Source organism: Lissotriton helveticus, chromosome 2_1 (assembly GCF_964261635.1).
Source record: "Lissotriton helveticus chromosome 2_1, aLisHel1.1, whole genome shotgun sequence".
NCBI lineage: Eukaryota > Metazoa > Chordata > Amphibia > Caudata > Salamandridae > Lissotriton > Lissotriton helveticus.
Genome location: NC_136059.1, coordinates 1,047,146,729 through 1,047,160,782, shown reverse-complemented (window position 1 = coordinate 1,047,160,782; position 14,054 = coordinate 1,047,146,729). Strand labels below are relative to the sequence as shown.

The window sequence follows — 14,054 nt, the reverse complement described above, 5'->3', positions numbered from 1 at the left end:
CCTTGGCGACGCGTGCTCTCACACTCCTTAAGCACGTCCGCAGAGTTCGCAGATGACGCGACGAGGCGGAGACGGGGTTGGAAAGTGGAGCGAGCGGGTTAGCGCAGATGTAGGCGCCGAGAAAAGCAGGTGGGGAAGCTTGGATATCTTGGATGTCTTTGTTACTTCGATGTTTTTCGTATCCTTATATCCTTATATCTTTCTCGCACTGCTTGCAATTTTGTCGCTTGCTCTTACCTACCCCCGCACCAACAACTTGACTGGGGGGTGCGCTGCTGCTGATGCATGAGCGAGCTAATGGCAGAAAAAATACGAACAAACAAACAGACTCTTCCCCCTCTCCTGTCAGCGCGGGGTACTCACGGTTGTAAAGTAGTGTGTTGTAGCGAGTCTAGGAGATTTTCGAGTACTGATCCTATAGTCTGTATTCTCGAAGCTCTGCCACAGCCGCAATAACCACAGTCACTGTGAACAATTGTTTGACAGAATCTCTGTCTCCGTCTCAGTAGTCCGTGTCTGTGGAGAAAGGCTTTTCTCTCAAAGTCTTCTACCGAGGATCCAAAATCAGCTGTATCCCTCTACGATGCTAGTTTTGCGGTGGCTGTGACTGCGATACAACATTTCAATTTTCTGCGTGGGCTTAAGTGGTAGGTTATCGAATTTTTGAGCCAAATTGACAAGAACCTCATTGATTTTGTTGTTGCTTGTATGACCAGTGTGTGCATCAAAGTTCAATCCGAGGTATCTCTCACTTTCTCCTGGATGAATATTTTCAATATTTTCTCTTTCAAATTGCCATGGTTTACAGTTGTTAATCGGTATTTTATCTTTACGGTGACTGATATAGAATCCATGTGTTTTTTTCACATTCAGTTTTAATCCTGTAGCTTTACTGAACTTTTCAATGAATTCAGATTTGTACTCATTCCTTCCCAGGTACTGCTGAGTACTGCGATGTCACCAGCAAAGGCGACAGCGGTGATTTGCTCAATAAGACCATCTGATCCAAATGTGAAGCCCTTGCCATTTTTCTGAAGATCACAGATCAGAGGATCCATGGCAATGTTAAATAGTAGTGGGGATAAAGAGTCACCTTGTTTTACCCCAGATTTAATTGTTTTTTCAGGAGTTGCTTCGTTGTTCTTTCCCTTGAAAGATGTTGTTGAGTCAGTGTATAGGTTCTCTGATGTTTGGTGGAACTCTTTGCCTTGCGAGACTCTGTATAATGTGACCATGTCTGCCAGAGTCGAAGGCTTTTGATATATCAATGAACACAACCGCTAATGAGTGACTGTTTTTTCGTGCTCCTTTTATGATATTTTGCAGGAGAGTCAGATTCTCGAGACAACCTCTCACCTTCATGAAGGCTTTTTGTCTCGTATTCAATTCAACAAAAAATGAGAGTCTTCTAGTTAATATTTCTGTGAATAACTTCATGAATGCAGTACCGATAGTAATTGGACGCCAGTTACTGATTTTTGTAAGTTCATTAATCGGTACATTCTTGGGTATCATAATTGATAAATTCACACTAATTCTCGCAGCCAGCTGCGTTCTTCATCGACGCGGGAGCCGAGTGATCCACCGCCAAGAGACACAGGCAACTTTTCGAAAACATTCGCCCACCTGTGGGCGCAGGAGAGGCGGGAGGAAGGCGATGCCGTCCGTCCGCCGCCAGCGTGGCGAGACAGCCCGGGCGCCTCGTTCAAGGCTTCCCCTCTGAGAGTCAGACTGCACCATTGGGAGAAAAAAAACATTGCCGTGTGCTCGGCCTGGGAGTCCCCCCCCACCCACCCGGCAGGAGAGGAAGGGGGTCTCCCGGTGCGATGGGAGCAGGCTTCCCCGCGGCCACTGGTCCCTCCAGGGGTAACAGGGAGGGACCGCGTGAGTCTTTCCAACCCCTCGGCCCGGCCGCACGGGACCGGGTCGAACCAGGTACCTGGCAACGAGGGAGGGTGGCTCCACCTGCACGTCGGCCGTCCATTTCTGGGCGGCCCGAGCCGTGCCTGCGGGCTGGCGATCGGCCCACCCCACCCTTTGCCCGGGTCGGGGGCGCTGGAAGGGAAGAGCCAGGCGGCTCCCCATCCCGCACGCCTCCCACTGAGAGGAGCCGGGGTCCCCTCGCAGGCCCTTGGCCCCTTCTCTTCTGGGCCGCCCTGTTGCGTGAGAAGGGCGCCTCTTCGGTCGCCCGCACCACGGTCGGGACCGGGACTCGGGCGCAGGAGGGCCCAGCCGGCGCCAGGGCCTTTCGCAGGGAGGGGCCGTACCAGCCCGGGGATGCACTGCCATTCGGTTAACACCCCCACCCTGCAGCGGGGCGGGGGGTCCGTGCCAGGTGAACTTGGGTTCCGCCTCGCAGAGGGACAGGGGACGTCCCCCAGGCCCGGTCCCTTGCGCACATCTGTCAGGCCCTTCCCGGGGGGAAGAGGCCCACGGAAGTCCCGGTCCGAGCTTATGACCCGCACTTACTGGGGATTCCTCGTTCATGGGAAATAATTGCAATCCCCAATCTCTATCACGAACGGGGTTCAGCGGGCTACCCGCACCTGTCAGCGAAGGGTAGACACATGCTGATCCGTTCAGTGTAGCGCGCGTGCAGCCCCGGACATCTAAGGGCATCACAGACCTGTTATTGCTCGATCTAGTGTGGCTGAACGCCACCTGTCCCTCTAAGAAGTTGGACGCCGACCGCTGGGGGTCACGTAACTAGTTAGCATGGAGGAGTCTCGTTCGTTATCGGAATTAACCAGACAAATCGCTCCACCAACTAAGAACGGCCATGCACCACCACCCACAGAATCGAGAAAGAGCTATCAATCTGTCAATCCTTTCCATGTCCGGGCCGGGTGATGTTTCCCGTGTTGAGTCAAATTAAGCCGCAGGCTCCACTCCTGGTGGTGCCCTTCCGTCAATTCCTTTAAGTTTCAGCTTTGCACCCATTCTCCCCCCGGAACCCAAAGACTTTTGTTTCCCGGAAGCTGCTAGGCGGGTCATGAGAATAACGCCGCCGGATCGCTAGTCGGCATCGTTTATGGTCCACCCGGACCCTCCGTGCTCACCGCAGCGGCCCACCTACTCGTCGCGGCTTAGCCCCCGTGGCTCTCAGCACCGGCGACGGCCGGGTATGGGCCCGACGCTCCAGAGGGTCCCGGGACTGCCTTCCCCCTCTCAGCATGGCCGGACCTCACGGAGGTCTGCCTGAGCAATCTCGGAGAAAAAGGACCATCGGCAAGGGGCTGGGAGGCAGGAGCGTCCCAGGGCCCCTGGGGGCCCCGGCGGGCGGGCCCAGAGACTGCCTTCCCCCACTCAGCATGGCCAGACCTCATGGAGGTCTGCCTGAGCAAACTCGGAGTAAAAGGACCATCATCAAGGGGTTGAGAGGCAGGTGCGTACCCAGGCTTGTTGGACCCGGCATCGTGGCGTGGTCCTACCCCTCCCGCATGGCGGGCCCCGGATGACATCGGCCCTCCATCCAGCCCGGGTCGGCCTCGGGCAAACCTCTGCACGCCCTCCAAACCACCAGATCCGCCACCCGGCGGCCCACAACCACTGACACGGCACCCTCGGGCCGCCCCAGCATTACCGGTCCGGTGCCCACCCCGGACCCTCATTCCAGGCCCGACGCCATCTTGGGCCCATCACGTCACAGACACGTGGTCCCGGACCAGCCGCAGCAACGGCCCCAGCGAGCCCGCCATCGAGGCACCAAGAACCCTCCGGGTGGTAGAGTGGCCACTCCACCAGAGACAAGGAGAGGGGAGTTTCGATGGCTCTCCAACCATCCCCGGATGCCTGGTTTCGATCACCCTCAGGCCTCCCTGGGCTCCGGCTCCACCCCCCTGCTGGGTGTCTGGACACCATCATCCCGGCCCCTCTGACCCCCAGGCGAGAGGGTCCGGACATCAAAGGACTCCAGACCTATATCTGGGCCAGCCCCGGAGTAGGACGGCAGTTGTATCCCGGAGTCGAGAAGCCCTGCTGACGCTGTCGCGGCTGACCCTGAGACGAACTCCCCTTGCGGTGCTACCTGGAACCTGCTGGCGCTGCCGCGGTCCATCTTTGCTGTAACCACCTTGGAGCCTGCTGGCGCTGCCGCGGTCCATCTTTGCTGTAACCATCTTGGAACCTGCTGGCGCTGCCGCGGTCCACACTCGCTGAACCATCTTGGAACCTGCTGGCGCTGCCGCGGTCCACACTCGCTGAACCATCTTGGAACCTGCTGGCGCTGCCGCGGTCCACACTCGCTGAACCATCTTGGAACCGGCTGGCGCTGCCGCGGTCCACACTCGCTGAACCCTCTCGGAACCTGCTGGCGCTGCCGCGGTCCACACTCGCTGAACCATCTTGGAGCCTGCTGGCGCTGCCGCAGTCCACACTCGCTGAATCATCTTGGAGCCTGCTAGCGCTGCCGCGGTCCACGCTCGCTGAACCATCCTGGAGCCTGCTGGCGCTGCCGCGGCCCAACCTTCTGGAACCCCCCAGCTCGAGGATTGAGAGCTGTGCGTAGGGTCCCATTGCAACCGACCATCTATAAGACTGTCCCGCAACCTTGCCCCTTGCCACGAGACTTTCCAGATCTCTGGATCTGCTGTATATATTGAAAAAATACTTATTGCCCGATAAAGATTGGAAACTCTATCTACGTGTGGTGTATATTTGTAGTGGTGTGGTTACTCTGCTGTACGAGTCTAGGAGAAGGCCCTCCCGTCGGAGGCCTCTCGACACCGCTCGGTCCCTTCTCTGAAGGAGGGGTAGACCTAGGGGTGGTCAGTCAGACACCTTCTGCCTCCCCTGGGTTCGCCTTTCTAACAAGGCCCCTGGGGGCCCTGGCGGGCAGGCCCGGGTCCTGCTTTCCCCTGTTTCAGAATCGACTCACGGAGGTTTGACTGAGCCTCTCCCTAGTAATCCGGAGAAGAGTTACCCCCCTTTCTTGTAATCCGTGCACTCGAGGTGACAGAGGGGACTCAAGGAGCGAAAGTACCTGACCTCCTGGAGCCCTCGCTGGGATCGGGGAGGTAAATGGCACCTCATCGGGACTTCCAGGGAAGCCCGGCCATCTGGTCCCCCCATAGGAAAACATTGGGTGCGACCAGATGGCCGAGGGGAGAGGTGCACCCAGATGGCCGGGACCGAAAGGACTCCCCATCTGCTAGTCCCGAGGCCTTCACGGTAGGGATCCCGCCTGCCCACGCAGGTCTCGGGGGCTCGGAGACACCGGCTGCTGGGCCTCAGGCACAGGTGGGGCTGCCGGAGCTCTCTGGGCCCAGAGGAGGACTGCCCGGGGCCCATGGAGCCATCCCGGGCACTTTGCCATGCCACGGCCCAGAGGAGGGAGCCCCGGACACCTGGGAAGTGTTACCCTGGCACAGCCCATCTGGCTCCCCAGCAGGAAACCACCAGCTCGGGTGGGGTGTTCCGGCATACTCTGCCCCTAGTAATCCGGAGGAAGGCTACCTCTCTTTCTGGGAACCCGTGTGCATCGAGTGACGGAGGGGACCTGGGGTGTGGCGGCGCCCAAACTCCTGGAGCCCCGTTGGGATCGGGGAGGCGAATAGCCCTTCATCGGGACATCCAGGGAAGCCCGGCCATCTGGTCGCCCCATTGGAAAGCATTGTACGTGACCAGATGCACGGGACCAAAATAACACCAATCTGCCTGCCCCGAGCCTCCTCGGGAGGGCTCCCGCCTGCCTGCCCTTGCAGGGCTCAGGGGCTGCAGGGCTTGGGGGGCAGCGGGGCTCCGGGGCTGCAGGGCTCGGGGGGTGCAGGGCTCGGGGGGGTGCAGGGCTCGGGGGCTGTAGGGCTCCGGGCCTGCAGGGCTCCAGGGCTGCAGGTCCCGGGACCCATGGAGCCTCTCCCGGTACTTTGCCACGCCGTGGGCCGGAGGAGGGAGCCCCGGACGCCTGGGAGGTGTTGCCCGGGCACAGCCCATCTGGTCCCCGGCAGGGAACCGTCCGCCCGGGAGGGTGTCCGGGCATACCCTCGCCCCTAGTAATCCGGAGGAAAATTACCCCCCTGTCTTGTAATCCGTGCACTCAAGGTGACAGAGGGGACCCAGGGCGCAAACGTGCCCGACCTCCTCGAGCCCTGGTTGGGATCCGGGAGGCGAATGGCACCTCATCAGGACTTCCAGAGAAGCCCGGCCATCTGGTCACCCCATAGGAAAGCATTGGGTGCGACCAGATGGCCGAGGGGAGAGGGGCGACCAGATGGCCGGGACCTAAAGGACTCCCAGCTGCCCACCCCGACTCGGAGTGCTGCAGGGCTCGGGGGCTGCAGGGCTCGGGGACTGCAGGGCTCCAGGGGCTGCAGGGCTCCGGGGGCTGCAGGGCTCCGGGGCTGCAGGGCTCCGGGGCTGCAGGGCTCCGGGGCTGCAGGGCTCAGCGGGGCTCTGAAACCCCACGCTGGGCCTCAGGCATGGGGAGGGCCGCAAGCGCTCCTGGCGTCCAGCCACCTGGGGGAAGACTACCCGGGAGCCTTGCAGGTCTCCGGGGCTCTGCACCAGGGACCCTTGTCCCGGGCAGATGGACTCTTGGCAGGCCGTAGGACGGGGGCTCCCAAACCCAGGCCCCGGGGCCGGTCCCTGCTTTCCAACCCAACCAGGCCGTGGAGATCAGGGAGCCTGCCCAGGCACGAGGGACCCCTGTCCCGGGCACACGGACCCTCAGGACATGCCCTCGTTTTCAGCAAATTCTTTCTAAAATTCTGCATAGTGTGCCTAGTGGTGCTACGCACACTACTCCCAGCCGTAATTGGAACCAAAGCAATGATGATCTAAAGACATCTCTGCGCGGCTCACCGAAGCAGCGCATATTCGAGGTGATGCCAGCGAGGTTTGACTCTGATGCAGCTCTAATCTGAGGTCCAGACTGCGAGGATCGACTTCGACACATCAACCCTAATGTGTCAATTGGAACTGATGCATCGGACTCTTGACAACAATGCTTTGCTTCATCCAAGGTACTTTTTCAGTGGACCCTGCATCGGTCCTGTAGCCAGCCTGTGCTCCATAACTGTCAGCCTGAACTTTGGATTTACCCCTGTTCCTCGCATTCTCAAATAACTTTTTAGTGCTACTGACTTCAAAGCACTGTTTTTGCATTTATTCTTTAAAAATACATTTTTTGATTTCTACTGGTTTGATGTTGTCATTTTGGTCTTATTTTCCTCAGATAAATATTTTCTAACTTTCTAAACCTGTGTGGAGTCTTTTGTGGTGTACTCATTGTGTTACTGTGTTTGTGTCTGTTGCACAAATACTTTACACATTGCCTATTTAGATAAACCTGACTGCTCTGTTCCAAACTACCAGAGGGTGAGCACAGGGTACCTTTTGGTGTGTATCCGGCTTAGATTGACTAGGATTGTGGTCTATACTTGGACAGGTTGCATACCTCTGCCAACTAGAGACCCAATTTCTACCAATCATTTGCTACAAATTCAGATAATTGTCCTGATCAAGCTCATGTGGGTGCTATTGGATGTATACTATCTGAAATGTGTTCTATTGTCTCTTAAAATTGATGAATTTTGTGTGGAATAATAGTGAGGAGGGCAGAGGAGGATTGACATGGACTGTACTGTGCCAGTAGTGTATGGTGTGTATACTTTAGCTAGAAACGTGTACTTATTCCATTGGGCATCTGGTTATGGATGAGCAATCACATATTAAGTATGATCATACTTCTTGATAGCCTGACTGCCCACACAAAAATCTGTAGATCCTTACTTGGGTACCTATACTATTGAACTGGCCCAAGACAGCAGTAACACTCAATAACACATATGTCCAAATCTTGCTAACCTTATTGTAGACCTGGACTCGGTCAGACATCCTCTATAACTTGCAATTCACTGGCAAGCTATCCCTTGTATCTATGTCATGTACACTAATAGGTGTCAACCCTGGGGTCAGGAACAGAGAAGAGAAAATCACCCCAGCATGTCTCTAAACTCTTTTGACTACTCAGTCTGCAACGTGTTTTGCCCTTGGCCTGCTTTTAGAATCCTTGCTGTATTTTTTGTGCACATTGTCATTTACGTATATATCTTCATGTGCATGATTCTGAATGTTTTCACAGTACAATGAGGCTCATGGTTTAGTAGTGCATCACTAGTTCCCATGATATATGTTAGCACAATATGATATTTAGAAAGACATGCAGTAGTCTTAGACAAATGTGAAAAATAATTCACAAATGTATTTTCACACATTCCATCACAAATCAGGAGTTTTGCTTTTATCATAATAATTCAGAGAAAGAGTTTGTGAGATTCGAGCAAGAAACTTTGTGAGAGTCAAGCTTCAGCATTCATAGAGGGAGTATTGAATTCATAAACAATATCCATGAAGGTTGTACATTGGTGCTCAATGGCCTCGCTGGCTGACAAGTTATTTGCCACTTTTAAGAAAAGTGACATAAGGCATTGAACACTAGCCTTGGTTACCAAGAAGGATGTAGACTGCAGGAACATTGGATTAGGATCAGATATGTGCTACCCTGGTCACTTGCAAGACCCCTTCAATGGCATTTTGATGCTAATGCAAACATTCTCTATGGGCTGCTGGAAAAGAAGGGATTTCATCACAGATTAATGTTGTCTAAATACTGCCATCTAATCTGTTGCCAAATTCTGTTTTTTAATGTATTACATTTATTCTATTCACCATAATGTACATTTTATTTATAAAGTTTTATATAGTGCGGACATGACCCACGGGGGTATCAGAGCGCTTTACAGTACCTGATTATCACAAGTTATACGTACAGTCGTGAATCGCATATATTACAATACAAGTGAGGTAGACATTGCTGTTTGATTAAAAGCAGAGGCAGAGTGCAGATAGAGTCTATGGGGTTGTCAGGGGGCTTTACAGAAAATAATTATCAAAAGTTAAACAAACAATCGGGGATCGCATATAATACAATATAGGTGAGGTAGACATCTTCAAAGGTATTTATTTATATACTCTGCACTATAATAGGGCCTTAACTGACCAATAAACATATGACCTTTTACATTGTAGTGCACATTTCTTGTTTGTGTTCCTCTTTTGCCAAAGATGTTTGAGTAAATGTAATCCTGCAGTGTCTGCAGACTAATCATTACCCAATACAGTAAGTTGTAAATCACAAACTGTCTTTCCCGCTCAAGCTGGTAAGTTGATTCAATTTTGCATTTGCCTGTGGGCCATGAAAAGTCTAACTGGGCTGTATTTAAAAGTGAACCTATAACAACATATCAAGGTATTAGCTGAGGGTCAAGTTGTACCCCATTCAGAGATCCATCCTTCACATCACTCTGTAGTAGGTCAGAAAGTGTCCTGCTGTCTTCCTCGACCTTCTTTGTCATTGAAATATTTTCACTGTGAAGTCTCTCTGTTTCACATGAAACATATTCTTTGACTTCCGTGTTGCATGTACACCAATACCTCCTGACCCACATGGTAGCCAGCTAGCTCTTGGTTTGCATGAAAAAATCTCTGTGCCTGACTCTAAGTGCTATTGGTAGGCCTGCAGCAATGGTTGTGCCACCAGGTGAGAAGTTTTAGTACATATATTTAGTTTTAATTTTAAACATTAGGTTAAGGTACTGTTTTTGTAGTGATATATATTTTTATTCATGTATTTATTTTACTGTTACCCTATGTTTTTCAAATATTTTAATATCTAATGTTTGTAATTATAATTAGTTATTATTAAATTTTTCCCTATTAATATTTAAATAATAGTATTTATTTTAATGTTATGTCATTATTATGTTAGCAATTTAAAGTATACATTTTTATTTTATGTTCATACATTTTATTTGTATATGTTTTATATTATAAGTATATTTTTAAAATTGTAATATTTTCAAATGTAATATGTTTTCAAGCTAAAAAGGCCTATAATAGATACAATGTGACATAATTGCCTATTTTCTTAAAATACGTTCTATATTTTTGTTGCTGATAATTTTGTCTTTACATGCAAGGTATATAAAGTCGATTTTGAGTTCTCAATATTTTTTACACAATATTTTTGTCACTGATATTTTTGTTCTTGATATTCTGTCATACAACCTTACTACGCATTGTGGAACTTGGTTGAATGGGTTCCTTAAGTCTTCCAGGACCTACTTGGCCGGCAGTCGCCAGTTATACCACTTATCCAAATATAATAAGTTTGATCACAACTTAATTGGAATATCTTCTAGAGGAATTAATGACTTTGTAAAGGCAACTTCAACAGCATGTGTTACAGGCAGTAGGGACTAACGTTTCAGCTTCGGCAGCTGTGAGGAGGGGGGTAGAGGCAGCTTTGCTAGATTTATGCAAGCTTCTGGCTGTGACTTCTTTAATTATGAAGACGAGTGACATAAAATTATTTAAGACAAATATACATCCATAGGTTGGGATACCTTGGGTACTCGCACAGTAAAGCCACAACTTACCTCGAAGACAGAGTCAGAGGGGGCTGTAAAGGAGAAAGCTTCAGAAACCAAGACAAAATAAAACATTTGACAGGAAACCAGGACTGGATTTCCTTCACAGCAGGAGTCTAGAATGGGTTATTTTAACTTAAGGGACCAAAGTCAGTCTTCCCTCTTAGCAGGACTCTGAAGACAGTAGATGGTTAGATAAAGATAAAAGGAGTGGATGAACTGAGTATTGTGGGAAAAAAGAATACGCAAAAGAGAAGTGTGAGAAAGGACAACCACGTTATGTTGAGTCTAGTGTGAAGAAGGAAGAAAAAAGTTTGGTAATCAAGGCTCATTAGAAGAAGAAGAAGACAACAGTGGCTAGTTTAACAAAAAAGAAGCATGCATCATAGGCTGCAAGTATTTCTGAGAAATGGAACATAGACAGGGGCATTTCTGGACAATGCAACAACAGTAACTATAGTTCAATGAACTATCAAAGAGCATTTGGACTTAAATCAACTAAAGAATATATTCATATAGACAACAACTGGACATGTAATCTCCCCTGATATAGTCTATAGTGTAGAATTACAGAAAAAGGGTGATGTATTGTGCAAAGTAAAAAGTGTGGTTGGTCACCTTTATCTGATGCCTATGACATAATGAAGGATGACTTGCATTCACCCTTTGTAAGCGATGCAATTCAAGTACAGGAGATAATACTTGAAGTGTTTTCCTCCTTGTATCACATGATCGAATATGCACATGCCTAGAATTTGAAGGAAGACCCAGCATTTTATACAACTCTGGCAGGGTGGGATACACACTCTTTACCAACCTTAGAAGTGAGCCACTGGTACAGGCTCAGTAACCATTAAAGCCTGAGGTAAACAGCACTTTATGGGCCATCTTGGATTGGTTACACTATCAGACTGGGATAGTGCCATGTCACTTGACCATGGGCACTCCTCTTTTTTGAGAGTTGAAACCAGACAATTCCTGTAGAATCAGATTGGATTACAGTAATTTAAACTGGCACACACCTTTGGTGCTCACTGCTCACAGTACTGGACTGATAAGAAATGTAGCTAGGAAAAAACCCATAACGTCCTTAGACATTTCCAATGGAACCTTTAGTCAGAATATAACACCTGAATCACAATACTTCTCTGTCTTTACATATGGTAGTGCATAAAATTCTTATACTAAACTCAGAGAGGGGGACTTTTTGTAACAAGAATTATGGCAATCTTACAAGAAAATCTTGAAGTGCTGTTGTGCATCCATGGGTTATATATCACGAACTATAACTTAAATGAGCTCCTAGATTGGGAAGAAAGAAAAGTGACTGTCCTACTGCAACATGAATACGAAACAGAAATTGCAAATCACAAATTGTGTTTCTCAATGCAATCTTTTTAGGATATTAATTATCCAGTGAGAATAAAGGATTGACACCTGATTTCTTGCAGAAGTGTGCCACCATCCTGCATTCAAATATATTGAGAAAATGATAAGCTTTCATGGATTTCTTTAATTTTGGAAGAAAGTATTTGCCACACTTTGCTGAGCTAGTGAAGCTCTAGCATGATGTGATGCTGGCTCCCCTTTTCTGAACGAAATTGGACAGAGACATGAGCAGATTACGTGGACTGCAAGCACACATGTTGGAGATGAACTGTTTAAAGACACGAGACAACAGGTACAGTGGAGTAATTAGTGTAGTTCTTTGTACATCAGGCTTCACGTATGTAGTTACAATTAGGGACAGGTGACCACAGCTGTACAAATCACATTTGTAGTCCACTAAAGAAGAATAGTTCAAGTGAAATAGAGTTTATGAGTGACCCTACTGTCAGAACGCAGGAATTCCCAAAGAATCAACAGGCTATTCCAAAATTCCATATATACTACCCGTACATGAGTATTAGAGCATGCTCTACATGGATGATTATGCAAACCCTTTAGGTTGTCCTAAGCACAAATATTCCATAGCTTGTGCGGCAGGCCAGGGGTGCCTTTCAAACTGAAGGCTTTAAGGCTCTGCACCCTCAAACTAAACCTTTAGGTGATTACACTGCACAGAGAGCTGAGATGCATGCTCTTCCCTTTGCCCTTTCGAATTCGTATCCAATATTGTGTCAGATTTAGCATTCTGCATATAAGGTTACAATGTAGACTTAACCCATTGGTGATTCAACAGATTCAGAGATTCAAAAAGTAGATCGATAAAAACAAAACAGCTTTGGAGATGTTCCACGTACAATATATAATTGTCCATAAAAGTGAAGCACGTCACAGTAATGGGAACTATGCAATTGAGTGTGCTGCAAAGACATTTGTGCAAGCCTGCCAGGTTGCTTTTCTGATTCAATCTCAAGGGAAGCTTGACCTAGATATAGTATAGGGGCAATACAGGCAACAGTATATGCAGAAAAGCCCCCTGATCTTCTCCCTTTTAAATATTTGCAAAGGTTCACGAAAGTCTGTGGGACCTATGTGCAAACTACACTTTGTAGTAAATTTCAGTAGTACTACTATTGTACTACTCATGTACTACAAAATGCAATGCACTCACGAGGGCCCGATTCTGATGTGGGTTGGAAAGCATTCCCACCCAGGGCCTGATTCTGATGCGGTTAGGAAGGCCTCCTACTGGCATTTGGTCCTTCCAAATAGGATCGGGAGCGACCCAGTGCCCAATTATGATGCAGTTAGGAAGGAACATGTGCTCCCATTGAAGTCAATGGGAGTCCAACCAAATCGTATCTGGAAGCATCCGGATGCATAGTACTTGGTCGTTCAGACTCTCCCAATTCGAATGGGTCGGAAACCATTTCCAACCCGATTCCGTCAACAGAATCAGCCCCTTAGATGTGTACTTCTACACCTATGCACCTCATATAATTTCTTTGTGGAGATCTCCACTCCTACTGTAGAAATCTCTCTACCCATGTGCCTTCGTTTTTGTAGTAAATGTTGAAGGGGCAGGAAGAAGTGGCTGGAAAATAGGAAATACTTGCTGCAAAATAGGATAGGTTTAGGGAGGGGAAAGGTGGGGTTAATTTGAAATCAAATGAATAGCTCTATAGCATTTTTCATTTTGTTCTACATTTAAAATAATGACAAAATTAAGATACAGTAATATTTTATGTAAAACAATTTTTATCTTTTAAAGGCTAATAAACTTCTTTAAATTTCATCACAAATACCAATGGGAGATCTCCACTCCAGTGGTACAGACTTCCACCTACATGTGAAAAGTTACTATTAGTATCTTTACACTAATAAAAGTTGCTTTGCCCCTTGGTTTCAGGAGGTGGGAACATGTAAGCCTGGAATGTGCAGTACAGTTACACACAACAATGTTGAATAGCCAAAGGTAGTACATTTACACATGTAGATTTGCTCACATCTACATTTACCTTTGTGAATAGAGCCCTCTGAGGCTTTGTATGTGGAATAGAAGAGTGATGATTTTCCATGAACCACAGCTGTAAAGGCTTCTCATTCCCACACCTTTACAATTCTTGGTTCCTTCCTTTGGAGAGACATATTATTAGTGGACCTATTTCTTACCTAAAAACTGGTTCTCTTATGAGCGATGGATATATAATCTCCATGTTTTACCCTTGGGTCTCTCTCCAA

The 14,054-nt window shown here is 48.7% G+C and overlaps 1 pseudogene; it reads right to left on the bottom strand.

The window, feature by feature from the left end:
* Positions 1 to 2,398: 2,398 nt before the first annotated feature.
* On the bottom strand, positions 2,399 to 3,125 carry LOC144820710 (18S ribosomal RNA; annotated as a pseudogene).
* Between the last annotated feature and the right edge of the window lie 10,929 nt (positions 3,126 to 14,054).